The following is a 16,776-nucleotide window of genomic DNA, read 5'->3' on the forward strand; positions in this document are numbered from 1 at the left end:
GGAGACTGCTCCTCCTCTCTCTCTGCCTGCCTCTCTGCCTGGTTTTGATCTCTGTGTGTCAAATAAATAAAATCTTAAAATAAATAAATAAATAAAATCTTTCAAAAAATTTTAAAAATGGGATGAACCATGAGAGGCTATGGACTCCAAGAAACAAATGGAGGGTTTTAGAGGGGACGGGGATGGAGAGATGGGTGAGCCCAGTGATGGGTATTCAGGAGGGCAGGGATTGGCTGGAGCACTGGGTGTTATACAGAAACAATGAATCATGGAACATGGCATCAGGAACTAATGGTGCACTGTATGATGACTAACATAATAAAAAATGCAAATAAAAAAACTAATGGGGGCGCCTGGGTGGCTCAGTGGGTTAAAGCCTCTGCCTTCAGCTCAGGTCATGATCCCAGGGTCCTGGGATCAGGCCCCACATCAGGCTCTCTGCTCAGCAGGAACCCTGCTTCCCCTTCTCTCTCTGCCTGCCTCTCTGCCTACTTGTGAAGTCTGTCAAAATAAATAAATAAAATAAAATAAAAACAACTAATGATAGATTCTGATCTCTTCAATATCAGCCACAGCAACTTCTTTCAAGATATGTCTCCAAAGGCAAAGGAAACAAAAGCGAAGATGAACTTTTGGGACTTCATCAAAATCAAAAGCTTCTGCACAGCCAAGGAAACAGTCAAGAAAACAAAGAGGCAACCCATGGAATGGGAGAAGATATTTGCAAATGACAGTACAGACAAAAGGTTGATATCCAGGATCTATAAAGAACTCCTCAAACTCAACACACACAAAACAGACAATCATATCAAAAAATGGGCAGAAGATATGGACAGACACTTCTCCAATAAAGGCATACACATGGCTATCAGACACATGAAAAAATGTTCATCATCACTAGCTGTCAGGGAGATTCAGATTAAAACTACACTGAGATACCACCTTACACCAGTTAGAATGGCCAAAATTAGCAAGACAGGAAACAACATGTGTTGGAGAGGATGTGGAGAAAGGGGAACCCTCTTCCACTGTTGGTGGGAATGCAAGTTGGTGTAGCCACTTTGGAGAACAGTGTGGAGATTCCTCAAGAAATTAAAAATAGAACTTCCCTATGACCCTGCCATTGCGCTACTGGGTATTTACCCCAAAGATACAGATGTAGTGAAAAGAAGAGCCATTTGTACCCCAATGTTTATAGCAGCAATGGCCATGGTCGTCAAACTGTGGAAAGAACCAAGATGCCCTTCAACAGACGAATGGATAAGGAAGATGTGGTCCATATACACTATGGAGTATGATGCCTCCAGCACATATACTAAAATTGGAATGATACAGAGAAGATTAGCATGGCCTCTGCACAAGGATGACACGCAAATTCATGAAGCGTTCCATATTTAAAAAAAAAGAAAAGAAAAAAGAAAGGACGAATACCCAACTTTTGTAGCAACATGGATGGGACTGGAAGAGATTATGCTGAGTGAAATAAGTCAAGCAGAGAGAGTCAATTATCCTATGGTTTCACTTATTTGTGGAGCATAACAAATAGCATGGAGGACATGGGGAGTTAGGAGAAGGGAGTTGGGGGAAATTGGAAGGGGAGGTGAACCATGAGAGACTATGGACTCTGAAAAACAATCTGAGGGTTTTGAAGGGGCGGAGGGTGGGAGGTCAGGGTACCAGGTGGTGGGTATTAGAGAGGGCATGGATTACATGGAGCACTGGGTGTGGTACAAAAATAATGAATACTGTTATGCTGAAAATAAAAAATAAATTTAAAAAAAAAGATTAAAAAAAAAACTAATGATACACAAAACATAACTGAACATAATGAAAAGAATTTTAAAGAAAAGAATACAAAAGAGAGTTCCTTAGGTTGAAACAAAAGGACACCAAACAGCAACATGAAATGATACAAAGTATAAAACTCACTGGCAAAGGTAAATACGGAGACAGAATAGTTTACCACTCCAATGGTGTTGTGTAAATCGCTTGCAGTTTTAGTGTAAAGCTGAAAGAAAGAAGAGTAACTAAAACTTTTGTTAATGGATACACAATATAAAAGGGTATATATTGTCCCATCAATATCACAGAGTGTGGGAGGGGACGAAGGGGGCAGAGTGTTGTATGCGATCAAACGTACCAGTGTAATATAGGCTATTGTAACTATGGGACACTTTGTGTAAGCCTGAGGGTAACACGTAGAAAATCCCTGTGGAACATACACAAAAGAAAAAGTGAAGGGGGGGGCGCCTGGGTGGCTCAGTGGGTTAAAGCCTCTGCCTTCAGCTCAGGTCATGATCCCAGGGTCATGGGATCGAGCCCCACATTGTGATCTCTGTCTGTCAAATAAATAAATAAAATCTTTAAAAAAAAAAAAGAAAAAGTGAAGGGAATCAAAGTATATCACTACGGTATTCTAAAAGTCACAAAGACAGCAAGAGAGGAAAGAGACAAATGCTCTACAGGACAATACAAAGCCCTCACCTATCAATAATTACTTTATTTTTTAAGATTTTGTTTATTTATTTGACAGAGCGATAGAGAGCACAAGTAAGCAGAGTGGCGGGCAGAGGGAGAGAGAGAAGCAGGCTCTCTGCTGAGCATGGAGCCCAATGCAGGGCTCAATCGCAGGACCCTGAGACCATGACCTGAGCTGAAGGCAGAGGCTTTAACCACTGAGCCACCCAGGCACCCCATCAATAATTACTTTAAACCTAAATGGATTATATTCCCCCAAAAGACAGCACAGCTGAACAGATTTCTAAAAATAAGATCCAACCATGAACATGGCGGAGCTGCAGGTCCTGGCCCCCTCTACGCACTGGCTGGAGTTTCTGTCTTTCCTGCTGTCCCCACTAGAGCTGGTGGACTCTGAACGCTTGGCAGTCTATGGGACAGATTACCCGCATCAAGTGTCAGAGCTCATCAGCCACATAGAGCCAAGCATCCTGAACTCTCACCTGGTGCAGAAGACGACCCGGAATGTGAACTGCTGCTTTGAGTCTACACAGAGAAGCTGCTGGAGACCCTCCCTGGCACCAAGAAGTCCTGCGAGCCAGGGTAGCAGACCTGTGTCTCCAACACGGATGTCACACTTGGCTTCACCCTGGGCTCCCTCTCTGCGGCAGCCACATTTGACTGGCAAAGCAAGGAAATTGCTGAGGGGGTGATCAGCGAGATCACCTTGAGGAGGCCCCAGGGCAGCTGCTCGGACAGATGAGAAGCACCATCAGGCAGCAAGGGAGAAAGCAGATACCGTCTATGAGAGCACTGGCTCCCTGGACTTCTTCCTGGAGCCCAAAGAGCTGGATGATGTTTACGATGGGCAGGAAGTCTCCAAGACCCCCTCCTCCAGAATGTGTTCGATTTGCACAACGTCTCTGCTAAGGTAATGGCTAACCGGCCCACAAGCCTCCCATCCAGGACCAGTGGAGCATGACCCCCAACAGTGAAGGCTGACCACCGTCCAACCAAGAATGAAACCATCTTCCCTGCCAGCATCCTGCAGACCCCCTTCTGCACCCATAACCACCCGAAGGTCACAAGCCCTCCTGCTGCCTCCTTGTCTCCCTCGGCTCAGAGGCGAACTGTGTATGGTGTGTATGTACAGGGGATGCTGGTTCTTGGTGTCTTAGGACACAACTCTTAGGGGCAGACTGATCCTCCTGGGCCCCAGCAGAAAAGCAGAGCAGGGAGATGGAAGGATAGAGTTTATTTTTACAGGGAAGAGGGTAGAAAGATGGAGTGGTCTTGTTTCTGTAGGCCCCTTTGCCAATAAAAAAATGCACATTAGTAAAAAATTAAATAAGATCAAACTAACTTGCATTCCCACCAACAGTGTAGGAGGGTTTCCCTTTCTCCACATCCTCTCCAACACATGTTGTTTACTGTCTTGTTAATTTTTGCCATTCTAACTGGTGTAAGGTGGTATCTCAATGTGGTTTTGAAAACAGTGTGGGGGGGGGTGCCTGGGTGGCTCAGTGGGTTGGAGCCTCTGCCTTCGGCTCAGGTCATGATCCCAGGGTCCTGAGATCGAGCCCCACATCGGGCTCTCTGCTTGGTGGGGAGCCTGCTTCCTTCTCCCTCTCTCTGCCTGCCTCTCCACCTACTTGTGATCTCTCTCTGTTAAATAAATAAATAAAATCTTAAAAAAAAAGAGAGAGAGAGAGTGAGAGAGAGAGAGAGAAGGAAAACAGTGTGGAGGTTTCTTGAGAAATTAAAAATAGAGCTACCCTATGACCCTGCAATTACACTACTGGGTATTTTCCCCAAAGATATAAATGTAGTGAAAAGAAGGATCATCTGTACCCCAATGTTCATAGCGGCAGTGGCCACAATTGCCAAACTATGGAAAGAGCCAAGATGCCCTTCAGCAGATGAATGGATAAGGAAGATGTGGTCCATATACACTATGGAGTATTATGTCTCCCTCAGAAAGGATGAATACCCAACTTTTGTATCAACATGGGTGGGACTGGAGGAGATTATGCAGAGTGAAATAAGTCAAGCAAGAGAGTCAGTTATTATATGGTTTCACTTACTTGTGGAGCATAAGGAATAACATGGAGGACATGGGGAGCTGGAGAGAAGGGAGTTGGGGGAAATTCGTGGGGGAGATGAACCATGAGAGACTGTGGACTCTGAGAAACAAACTGAGGGTTTTGGAGGGGAGGCGGGTGGGTATTAAGGAGGGAATGTATCGCATGGAGCACTGGGTGTGGTGCATAAACAATGAATCTTGGAGCACTGAAAAATTTAAAAAAAGATCCAACTATATGCTGTGTTCAAGAGACTCACTATAGATTTAAAGACACATGTAGGCTGTGAGTAAAGGGATGGAAAAAGATATTCCAGGAATAGACAGAAAAGGTGGCTGTATTTTTATCAGATAATCAATTCAATAACTGTCATAGTAGACAAAGAAGTTGATTACATGGTAATAGGGTCAATCTACCAGGAAGATATTATAATTATAAACGTATATGCACCCAACATTTTTTTGCTTAAACATATAAAGCAAACATTGACAGATCTGAGTGGAGAAACACATAGCAACAGAGTATTTGTGACTTCAGTGTCCCACTTTCAATTACGGGTAGAACATCCAGACAGAGCATCAATATGGAAACAGCAAACCTGAACAACACGACAGACTAAGTGGGGCCAACACAGAACACTTTGCCCAGCGGCAATCAACACACTTCCCCATTGTACACAGAATGTTCTCCAGGACAGATACTACATTATATCACAGAACATGTATTAAGCATTTAGGAGGACTGAAATCCTACCAAGTACCTCTTCTGACAACAATGGAATAAAACTAGGAATCGGCAACAAAAGGAAAGCTAAAAATTCACAAATACGAGGAAATTAAACAACACACTCTTGAACAAAAAGTCAAACAAAAGATAAGAGAATTTTTTAAAATATCATGTGAACAATTCATGAAAACCAATGAGAACAAAAACACATAGGCCCAAACCTATGGGATACTGCAAAAGTGGCCCTAAGGGGGAAATCCATACTCATCCAAGCCTTTCTCAAAAAAGCAGAAAAATCCCAAATGCACAAGTTAACCCTACACCTAAAGGAACTGGAGAAGGTTAGCAAATAAAACCTAAATCAAGCAGGAGAAGAGAAATAATAAAGATTAGAGCAGAGATCAATGAAATAGACACCAGAAAAACAGACCAGATCAATGAAACTAGAAGCTGGTTCTTTGAAAGAATTAGTAAGACTGATAAACCACTGGCCAGACTTATCCAAAAGAAAGGAGAAAGGACCCAAATTAATAAAATCAAGAATCAAAGGGAAGAGATCATGACTAACACCAAGAAAATAGAAACAATTATTAGAAATTATTACCAGCAACTGTATACCAACAAATTAAGCAACCTAGAAGAAATGGATGCCTTCCAAGCAGCCTGAAACAGGAAGAAACACACAATGTGAATAGACAAATAACCAATAATGAAATTGAAACAGTAATCAAAAACCTCCCCCCAAAAATAAGAGCCCAGGGCCAAATGGCTTCCCAGGGGAATGATACCAAATATTTAAAAAAGAAATAATACCTATTCTACTGAAACGCTTCCAAAAAATAGAAATGAAGAAAAACTTCCAAACTCCTTCTTTGAAGCCAACATTACCCTGATCCCAAAACCAGGCAAAGACCCCATCAAAAAAGAGAATCACAGATCAATATCCCCGATGATCATAGATGCCAAAATACTCAACAAGATCCTAGCTAGTAGCATCCAACAGGATATTAAAAAGATTATTCACCATGACCAAGTGGGTTTTGTGCCTGGAAGCAAGGATGATTCAACATTCTCAAATCAATATGATAGAGCACATCAATAAAGGAAAAGACAAGAACTATATGACCCTCTCAAATGATGCAGAAAAAGCTTTTGACAAAATATAACATCCGTTCCTGATTAAAACTCTTCAGAGTATAGGAATAGAGGGAACATTCTTCAATCTCATAAAAACCATCTATGAAAAACCCACAGCAAATATCATTCTCAATGGGGAAAAGCTGAGCACTTTTCCCTTAAGATCAGAAACAAGACAGGGATGTCCACTCTCATCACTATTGTTCAACATATTATTACAAGTCCTAGCAACATCAATCAGAAAACAAAAAGAAGTAAAAGACATCCAAATCGGCAAAGAAGTAAAACTCTCTGTACCCCAATGTTTATAGCAGCAATGGCCACAGTCGCCAAACTATGGAAAGAACCAAGATGCCCTTCAACGGATGAATGGATAAGGAAGATGTGGTCCATATACACTATGGAGTATTATGCCTCCATCAGAAAGGATGAATACCCAACTTTTGTAGCAACATGGACGGGACTGGAAGAGATTATGCTGAGTGAAATAAGTCAAGCAGAGAGAGTCAATTATCATATGGTTTCACTTATTTGTGGAGCATAACAAATAGCATGGAGGACAAGGGGCGTTAGAGAGGAGTAGGGAATTTGGGTAAATTGGAAGGGGAGGTGAACCATGAGAGACTACGGACTCTGAAAAACAATCTGAGGGGTTTGAAGTGGCGGGGGGTGGGAGGTTGGGGTACCAGGTGGTGGGTATTATAGAGGGCACGGCTTGCATGGAGCACTGGGTGTGGTGAAAAAATAATGAATAATGTTTTTCTGAAAATAAATAAATTGGAAAAAAAAAGAAGTAAAACTCTCCCTCTTCGCAGTTGACATGATACTTTATCTGGAAAACCCAAAAGATTCCACCCCCAAATTACTAGAATTCATTCAGCAGTTCAGTAATGTGGCAGGATACAAAAACCAATGCAGAGAAATCAGTTGCTTTTCTTTTTTTTTTAAAAGATTTTATTTATTTATTTGACAGAGAGAGAGATCGCAAGTAGGCAGGGAGGCAGGCAGAGAGAGGAGGAAGCAGGCTTTCTGTGGAGCAGAGAGCCCAATGTGGGGCTCGATCCCAGGACCCTGGGATCATGACCTGAGCCGAAGGCAGAGGCTTTAACCCACTGAGCCACCCAGGCGCCCCCAGTTGCTTTTCTATACACTAACAATGTGACTGAAGAGAGAGAATTTAAGGAATCAGTTCCATTCACAATAGCAACAAAAAGCCTAAGATACCTTGGAATAAACCTAACCAAAGAGGTAAAAGATCCATACTCTAGAAACTACAGAACATTTGTAAAAGAAATTGGGGAATACACAAAAAGATGGAAAAATATTCCATGCTTAAGGATTGGAAGAATAAACATTGTTAAAGTGTCTATCTTCCCCAGACCTATTTACACTTTCAACGCCAACCCTATTAAAATATCATTGACATTTTTCAAAGACCTGGAACAAAAAAAAATCCTAAAATTTGCATGGAACCAGAAAAGACCCTGAATTGCCAAGGGAAGAATGAAAAACAAAAACCAAGGCTGGGGGCACCACAATGCCTGACTTCAGGCTCTATTACAAAGCTGTGGTCATCAAGACAGCATGGTACCGGCACAAAAACAGACACATAGAACAATGAAACAGAACAGAAACTCCAGAAATGGAACCTCAACTCTATGGTCAACTAAGCTTTGACAAAGCAGAAAAGAATATCCAATGGAAAAAAGACAGTCTCTTCAATAAGTGTGCTGGGAAAACTGGACAGCCACATGCAGAAGAATGGAACTGGACCATTCCCTTACACCATACACAAAAATAAACTCAAAATGGATGAAAGACCTCAATGTGAGACAGGAATCCATGAAAACCCTAGAGGAGAACGTAGGCAGTTACCTCACAGTAACTGCTTTCAAGACACATCTCCAAAGGCAAGGAAACAACAGCAAAAATGAACATTTGGGACGTCATCAAGATCAAAAGATTTTGCACAGCAAAGGAAACAGTCAACATAACTAAGAGACAGCCCACGGAATGGGAGAAAGTATTTGCAAATGACATTACAGATAAAGGGCTGATGTCAAAGGTCTATATAAAGAACTTCTCAAGAGGAGGGGCAAGATGGCAGAAGAGTAGGAGATCCCATTTCAACTGTTCCCCTGAATTGAGCTAAATATCTACCAGAACACTTTGAACACCCATGAAATCAGTCCGAGATATAAGATTACACACTTTTGGATCTCTATGGGGGCAGAAGATCATCAGTGGAGAGGTCAGTGGAGTGGGAACACCTGGACTGATACCTAGGGAGGATAAACAGAAGGGGGAGGGAGTCACCAGGAGCGACCCACTGGAAAGTAATACCCCAACACAAAAGTGCCCTGGGCTTGGGGACCAGCACTAACTTGGAGTCTGGTTAATAGCACTCAAAAAGAACAAAGGGTCTTAAGGGGCAAGTGGTGGGATCAGGTGGCCACAGGCACAGAACCAAGCCCACAGTCCCAGTGCAAACACAGCCGGTGCCCACCCACGCCTGAGCCCAGTGGGGGAGGGGGGCAGCTGGTGGTCCCTGGGCCTACAGCCTTCTGCCACCTGCATTGCCTCTGGGTCTGAGTGCATTAGGCATAGGCCTGGACCCCAGACAGCTGTCCCAACAGCGGCAGTCACCTGGGTTCAGGCTCACCCAGAATACCAATCGTGGTTTTAGTGGCATGGGGGTGCAGAGACTAGCTGGGCCTCGGGCGACCACTGAGACGGTGGCTGGGGGAGCACACTGCCTATAGGAGGTTGCGCTGTTCAGTGGAGTTTGCAGAGGGGGAGTCTATATGTTCTGGACCACCCAGAGGGGAACAGGCCGAGGCTTCTCTCTGAGGTGGAGGTCTGGGTGCAGATAGTTTACTTTGCTCTGACCCTCCAAAAAGGCACAAAAAGCTGCCAAAAAACAAAAACCTCCATAGAGCAAAAGCCTGAAAAACCAGTTTCCACAGAGCCCAGTCCCTTGATAGGTGCCAGGGAGACTCAGCCCAAGCAAGACTGACTGAAAAACAATGCAGCAGGCCCCTCCCCCAGAAGACAAGCCAAAAGAATGAGAGGACAAACACCACAGGGTCCCCATGAAACTGTAAAACCCCAACATCAGGGGAAAGCAATATATTAAGCTCCCAGTATTGCCCCCAAACCTGTATATTTCATAAATACAACTTTTTTTTTTTAATTCGTTCTCACGGGGCGCTGGGGTGGCTCAGTGGGTTAAAGCCTCTGCCTTCGGCTCGGGTCGTGATCCCAGGGTCCTGGGATCGAGCCCTACATCGGGCTCTCTGCTTGGCAGGGAGCCTGCTTCTTCCTCTCTCGCTCTGTCTGCCTCTCTGCCTACTTATGATCTCTGTCTGTCAAATAAATAAATAAAATCTTTTTAAAAAATTAAAAAAAAAATTCGTTCTCACAATTCTTGTTTTTCTTTTTTTAACCTACTTACCATTACAACTAGATACTTAACATATTCCATAATAACTTTTTGACTATTTAACTTTTTTCATACATATACCTGTGTTTCTTTTTCCTTTTTTAATATATATAGATATAGATATAAGCTTCAAGGTAGTCCTTTCCCTCTATTCAGTACTATCCCTATAAATAAACCAGTTTTAATGTCCCTGTATCTCTGGAAAGTTGAGGTCTTTAACAAAGATAATAAGATACACCCAGGAAGAACCAAAATAACCTTCCTCAGTCACACTGAGGGTTTATAACCCCCTTCCCATCTTTTCATTTTGTCAGTGTTTCTGTGTATTTGTTTTTGTACTATATAAATCTTATTCTTGGGGTTCGTTTTGGGTGGGTTTTTCTTTTTCTTTTTTTTTTTTCCTTTTACTTTTGTCAGTCTTTTTGTTTGTGTTTGTTTTTGGTTTTGTACCTTATAAATCTTACTTTTGAGGCTCATTTGGGCTGTTTCTTTTCTTTTCTTTTTCTCTTTCTTTCTCTCTCTTTTTTCTTTTTTCATTCTTTTTGGTGGTGACGTCCAATTGCTCTAAAACTTTCCAGAGTGCACCTTGCCTGGATCGTGGTTGATGTATTCAGCTAATACGTTCCCTGAGCCACCTCTCACCAAAATGACTAGGAGGAGGGACACCCAACAAAGGAAGAATCCAGAGACTCTGACCTCTGCCACAGAACTATTGGATATGAACATAAACAATATGTCGGAAATAGAATTCAGGGTAACAATTATCCAGGCAATGTCTGGGTTGGAGAAGACCATTAGCAGAAACATAGAATCTCTAAGGACAGAAGTGAGAGTTGATCTGGCAGAACTTAAAAATGCTATCAGTGAGATCCAATCTAATCTAAATATTCTAATGGCTAGGGTAAACAAGGCAGAAGATCCAATTAGTGATCTAGAAGACAAACTGATGGAAAAGAAGGATCAGGAGGAGGCCTGGAACAAACAGCTTACAAGCCATGAAAACAGAATTAGAGAAATAAATGATGCCATGAAACATTCCAGTGTCAGAATTATTGGGATTTCTGAGGAGCTGGAGAGAAAACTAGAAGATTTAGTTGAACAAATAGTGGATGAAAATTTCCCTAATCTGGGGAATGGAGTTAGGGTTCATGCCCTAGAGGCAGAGAGGACACCCAAGATCAATGAGGGTAGAAAGTCATCCAGGCATGTGACTGTGTAATTCACAAGTGGTAAATTCAGAGAAGATGTCTTAAGGGTAGATGGGGGAAGAGATTCTTTACATACAAAGGGAGGACTATCAGAATAAGGTCAGACCTGTCCACAGAAACCTGGCAAGGCAGAAAGGGCTGGCAAGACATATTCAGGTATTAAATGAGAAGAACGTTTAGCCAAGAATACTTTATCCAGCAAGGCTGACATTCAGAATCAGTGGAGAGATAAAGAGCTTCCAAGACCAGCAAAGTTTAAAAGATTATGTGATCACCAAGGTGGCACTACGTGAAATATTAAGGGAGGTTCTATAAAAGAAGAAAGAACCCAAGAGTAACATAGAACAGAAATTCACAGAGACAATCTATAGAAACAAGGACTTCACAGGTAACATGATGACAATAAAAACTTATCGTTCAATGATCAATCTCAACGTGAATGGCCTAAATGCTCCCATAAAATGGCACAAGGTTGCAGATCAGATAAAACAACAGGATCCATCCATATGCTGTCTACAAGAGACACATTTTGAACCTAAAGATACATCCAGACTGAAAGTGAAGGGATGGAGAACCATCTTTCATGCCAACAGATCTCAAAAGAAAACTGGGGTAGCAATTCTCATATCAGATAAATTAGACTTTAAGCTAAAAACTGTAGTCAGAAATACAGAAGGACATCACATCATTCTTAAAGGGTCCATCCACCAAGAAGATCTAATAATCATAAATATTTATGCCCCCAACATGGGAGCAGCCAACTACATAAGCCAACTGTTAATCAAAATAAGAAGTCATATTGTTAAGAATACATTTATGATAGGGGATCTTAACACACCATTCTCAGTAATAGATCATCTAAGCAGAGAATCAATAAAGAAACAAGAGCTTTGAATGATACATTGGACCAAATGGACCTCATAGATACATACAGAACATTCCAACCTAAAACAACAGAACACTCATCTTCTCGAGTGCACATGGAAATTTCTCCAGAACAGACAATATACTGGGTCACAAATCAGGGCTCAACTGATATCAAAAGATTAAGATTATTCCCTGCAAATTCTCAGACCACAGTGCTTTGAAACTGGAACCAAACCACAAGAAAAAGTTTGGAAGGAATTCAAATACTTGGAAGCTAAAGACCACCCTGCTCAAGAACGTTTGGAACAACTAGGAAATCAAAGAACTTAAAACAATTCATGGAAAGCAATGAGAATGAAGTAACATTGGTCCAACACCTATGGGATAAAGCAAAGGAGGTCTCAAGGAGGAAATGCATAGTCATCCAAGCCTTACTCAAAAAAAAAAAAAAAAAAAACCTGAAAAGTCTCGAATATACCAACTCTCTACATCCCTTAAAGAACTAGAAAGTCAAGGGACGCCTGGGTGGCGCAGTTGGTTAAACGACTGCCTCCGGCTCAGGGCGTGATCCTGGAGTCCCGGGATCGAGTCCCACATCAGGCTCCCAGCTCCATGGGGAGTCTGCTTCTCCCTCTGACCTTCTCCTCGCTCATGCTCTCTCTCACTGTCTCTCTCTCTCAAATAAATAAAATAAAATCTAAAAAAAAAAAAAAAAAAGAACTAGAAAGTCAAAAACAAATTCAGCCAACCCCACACACAAGAAGGGAAATAATTAAGATTAGAGCAGAGATCAATGAGTTAGAAACTAGAGATACAGTAGAACACATCAACAAAATTGGAAGCTGGTTTTTTAAAAGAATTAATAAGATTGGTAAACCACTGGCCAAACTAATCCAAAAGAAAACAGAGAGGACCCAAATTAATAAAATTATGAATGAAAGGGGAGAGATCACAACTAATACCAAGGAAATAGAAACAACCATCAAAAATTATTATCAACTTGGGGCGCCTGGGTGGCAACTAATACCAAGGAAATAGAAACAACCATCAAAAATTATTATCAACAGTTATACTCCAATAAGTTAAGCAAGCTAGAAGAAATGGACACATTCCTGGAAACCTATAAACCTCCAAGACTGAAACAGGAACAGTCAACCTGAATAGACTGATATCTAGTAACGAGATTAAAGCAGTGATCAAAAATCCCCAAAAAAACAGGAGTCCAGGACCTGAAGGATTCCCTGGGGAATTCTACCAAACATTCAAAGAAGAAATAATACCTACTTTTCAGAAGCTGTTTCAAAAAATAGAAACCGAAGGAAAACTTCCACTCTTGCTATGAAGCCAGCATTACCCTGATCCCCAAACCAGGCAAAGACCCCATCAAAAAGAAGAATTTCAGACCAATATCCCTGAAGAGTAAGGACACCAAGATTCTCAACATGATCCTAGCTAATATGGTCCAACAGTATATTAAAAAGATTATCCACCACGACCAGGTGGGATTTATCCCTAGGATGCAAGGGTGGTTCAACATGTGTAATTCAATCAATGTGATAGAACAAATCAATAAGAGAAGAGAGAAGAACCATATGGTCCTCTCAGTTGATGCAGAAAAAAGCATTTGACAAAATACAGCATCCTTTCCTTATTAAAACCCTTCAAAGTATAATGATAGAGGGAACATTCCTCAACTTCATAAAATCCATCTACGAAAAACCCACAGCAAATATCATTCTCAATGGGGAAAAGCTTGTAGCCTTCTCTTTGAGATCAGAAACAAGACAGGGATGCTCACACTCACCACTGTTGTTCAACATGGTACTAGAAGTCCTAGCGACAGCAAAAAGACAACAAAAAGAAATAAAAGGTATTCAAATTGGCAAAGAAGAAGTCAAATTCTCCCTCTTCACAGATGACATGATACTTTATATGGAAAACCCAAAGGACTCCACCCTCAAACCACTAGAACTCATACAGCAATTCAGTAATGTGACAGGATACAAAGTCAATGTACAGAAATCAGTTGCTTTCTTATACACTAACAATGAAACTATAGGAAGGGAAATTAGAGAATCAATTCCACTTACTATAGCACCAAGAACCATAAAATACCTGGAAATAAACCTAACCAAACAGGTAAAGGACCTGTACTCAAGGAACTACAGAACACTCATGAAAGAAATTGAAGAAGACACAAAAAGATGGAAATGCATTCCATGCTCATGGATGAGAAGAATAAACATTGTTAAAATGTCTATACTGCCCAGAACAATCTATAATTTCAGTGCCATCCCAGTCAAAATACCACCGACATTTCTCAAAGTGCTGGAATAAACAATCCTAAAATTTGAATCGAACCAGAAAAGACTCCAAATCGCTAAGGAAATGTTGAAAAAGAAAAACAAAGCTGGGGGCATCACGTTGCCTGACTTCCAGCTTTATTACAAAGCTATGATCACCAAGACAGCATGGTACTGGCACAAAAACAGACATATAGACCAAGGAACAGAGTAGAGAGTCCAGATATGGACCCTCAACTCTCTGGTCAAATAATCTTCGACAAAGCAGGAAAAAATATCAAGTGGAAAAAAAAGACAGTCTCTTCAATAAATGGTGCTGGGAAAATTGGACAGCTATGTATAAAAGAATGGAATTCAACCATTCCCCTAAACCATACACAAAGATAAATTCAAAATGCATGAGAGACCTCAACGTGAGAAAGGAATCCATCAAAATCCTAGAGAAGAACATAGGCAGTAACTTCTTCAACATTGGCTATAGCAACTTCTTTCAAGACATGTCTCAAAAGGCAAAGGAAAAAAGTGAAGGTGAACTTGTGGGACCTCAAAACTTCTGCACAGCAAAGGAAACAGTCAACAAAACAAAGAGGCAACCCACAGAATGGGAGAAGATATTTGCAAATGACACTACACACAAAGGGCTGGTATCCAAGATCTATAAAGAACTCCTCGGGGCGACTGAGTGGCTCAGTGGGTTAAAGCCTCTGCCTTCGGCTCGGGTCATGATCCCAGGATCCTGGGATGGAGCCCCGCATCAGGCTCTCTGCTCAGCAGGGAGACTGCTTCCCACCCCTTCACCCTGCCTGCCTCTCTGCCTACTTGTGATCTCTGTCTGTCAAATAAATAAATAAAATCTTAAAAAAAAAAAAGAACTCTTCAAACTCAACACCCAAAAAACAGATAATCACGTCAAAAAATGAGCAGAAGACATGAACAGACACTTCTCCAAAGAAGACATACAAATGGCTAACAGACACATGAAAAAAATGTTCCTCATCACTAGCCATCAGGGAGATTCAAATCAAAACCACATTATAGAGGGCACGGATTGCATGGAGCACTGGGTGTGGTGAAAAAATAATGAATACTGTTTTTCTGAAAATAAATAAATTGAAAAAATTTAAAAAAAACACATTGAGATACCACCTTACACCAGTTAGAATGGCAAAAATTAACAAGACACTAAACAACAAGTGTTGGAAAGAATGTGGAGAAAGGGGAAACCTCTTAGAGTGTTGGTGGGAATGCAAGTTGATGCAGCCACTTTAGAAAACAATGTGGAGATTCCTTAAGAAATTAAAAATAGAGCTACCCTATGACCCTGCAACTGCACTACTGGGTATTTACCCCAAAGATACAGATGTAGTGAAAAGAAGGACCATATGTACCCCAGTGTTCATAGCAGCAATGTCTAAAATAGACAAACTGGGGCGCCTGGGTGGCTTCGTGGGTTAAGCCGCTGCCTTCGGCTCAGGTCATGATCTTGGGGTCCTGAGATCGAGTCCCACATCGGGCTCTCTGCTCAGCAGGGAGCCTGCTTCCCTCTATCTCCCTCTCTGCCTGCCTCTCCGTCTGCTTGTGATCTCTCTCTGTCAATATAATTGCATTTAAAATAAAATAAAATAAAATAGACAAACTGTGGAAAGAGCCAAGATGCCCTTCAATAGACGAATGAAGAAGATGTGGTCCATACACACAATGGAATATCACTCAGCCATCAGAAAGGATGAATACCCAACTTTTGTATCAGCATGGACGGGACTGGAAGAGATTATGCTGAGTGAAATAAGCCCAGCAGAGGGTCAGTTATCATATGGTTCCACTTGTGGAGCATAAGGAATAGCCCAGAGGACATTAGGAGAAGGAAGGGCAAAATGAACAGGGGGAACCCAGAGAGGGAGAAGAACCATGAGAGACTATGGACTTGAGAAACAATCTGGGGGTTTCAGAGGGGCAGAGGGTGAGGGGAGGGGTAAAGGGTAGTGGGTATAGAGGACGGCACATGCTGTGATGAGCAATGGGTGTTATTCTTTAGCAATGAATCATTGAACACTACAACAAGGACTAATTATGTGCTATATAGTGGCTAATTGAACATAATTTAAAATTTTTAATTAAAAAATATATCATGAGACAAATAAAAATGAAAACACTGGGGATGGGCTAGATGGGTGATGGGGATTAAGGAGGGCACTGTGACGAGCCCTGGATGTTATATGTAAGTAATGAATCACTGAATTCTACTCCTGAAACCAATACTGTACTGTATGTTAACTCACGTGAATTTAAATGAGATTATGCTGAGTGAAATAAGTCAAGCAGAGAGAGTCAACTATCATATGGCTTCACTTATTTGTGGAGCATAACAAATATCATGGAGGACAAGGGGTGTTAGAGAGGAGAAGGGAGTTGGGGTAAATTGGAAGGGGAGGTGAATCATGAGAGACTATGGACTCTGAAAAACAATCTGAGGGGTTTGAAGTGGCGGGGGGTGGGAGGCTGGGGTACCAGGTGGTGGGTATTATGGAGGGCACAGATTGCATGGAGCACTGGGT

The 16,776-nt window shown here is 41.7% G+C and overlaps 1 non-coding gene and 1 pseudogene across 1 annotated transcript; both read left to right on the top strand.

Annotated features, from left to right (window-relative positions):
* The first annotated feature begins 1,296 nt into the window (after nt 1-1,296).
* LOC122914776 lies at nt 1,297-1,398 on the top strand. The gene has a single exon (XR_006385856.1). It is a non-coding gene; the product is annotated as a U6 spliceosomal RNA (small nuclear RNA).
* Nucleotides 1,399-2,780: 1,382 nt separating this feature from the next.
* On the top strand, nt 2,781-3,649 carry LOC122913407 (annotated as a pseudogene).
* Nucleotides 3,650-16,776: the final 13,127 nt, after the last annotated feature.

The sequence above is a fragment of the Neovison vison genome, chromosome 7 (assembly GCF_020171115.1).
Source record: "Neovison vison isolate M4711 chromosome 7, ASM_NN_V1, whole genome shotgun sequence".
NCBI lineage: Eukaryota > Metazoa > Chordata > Mammalia > Carnivora > Mustelidae > Neogale > Neogale vison.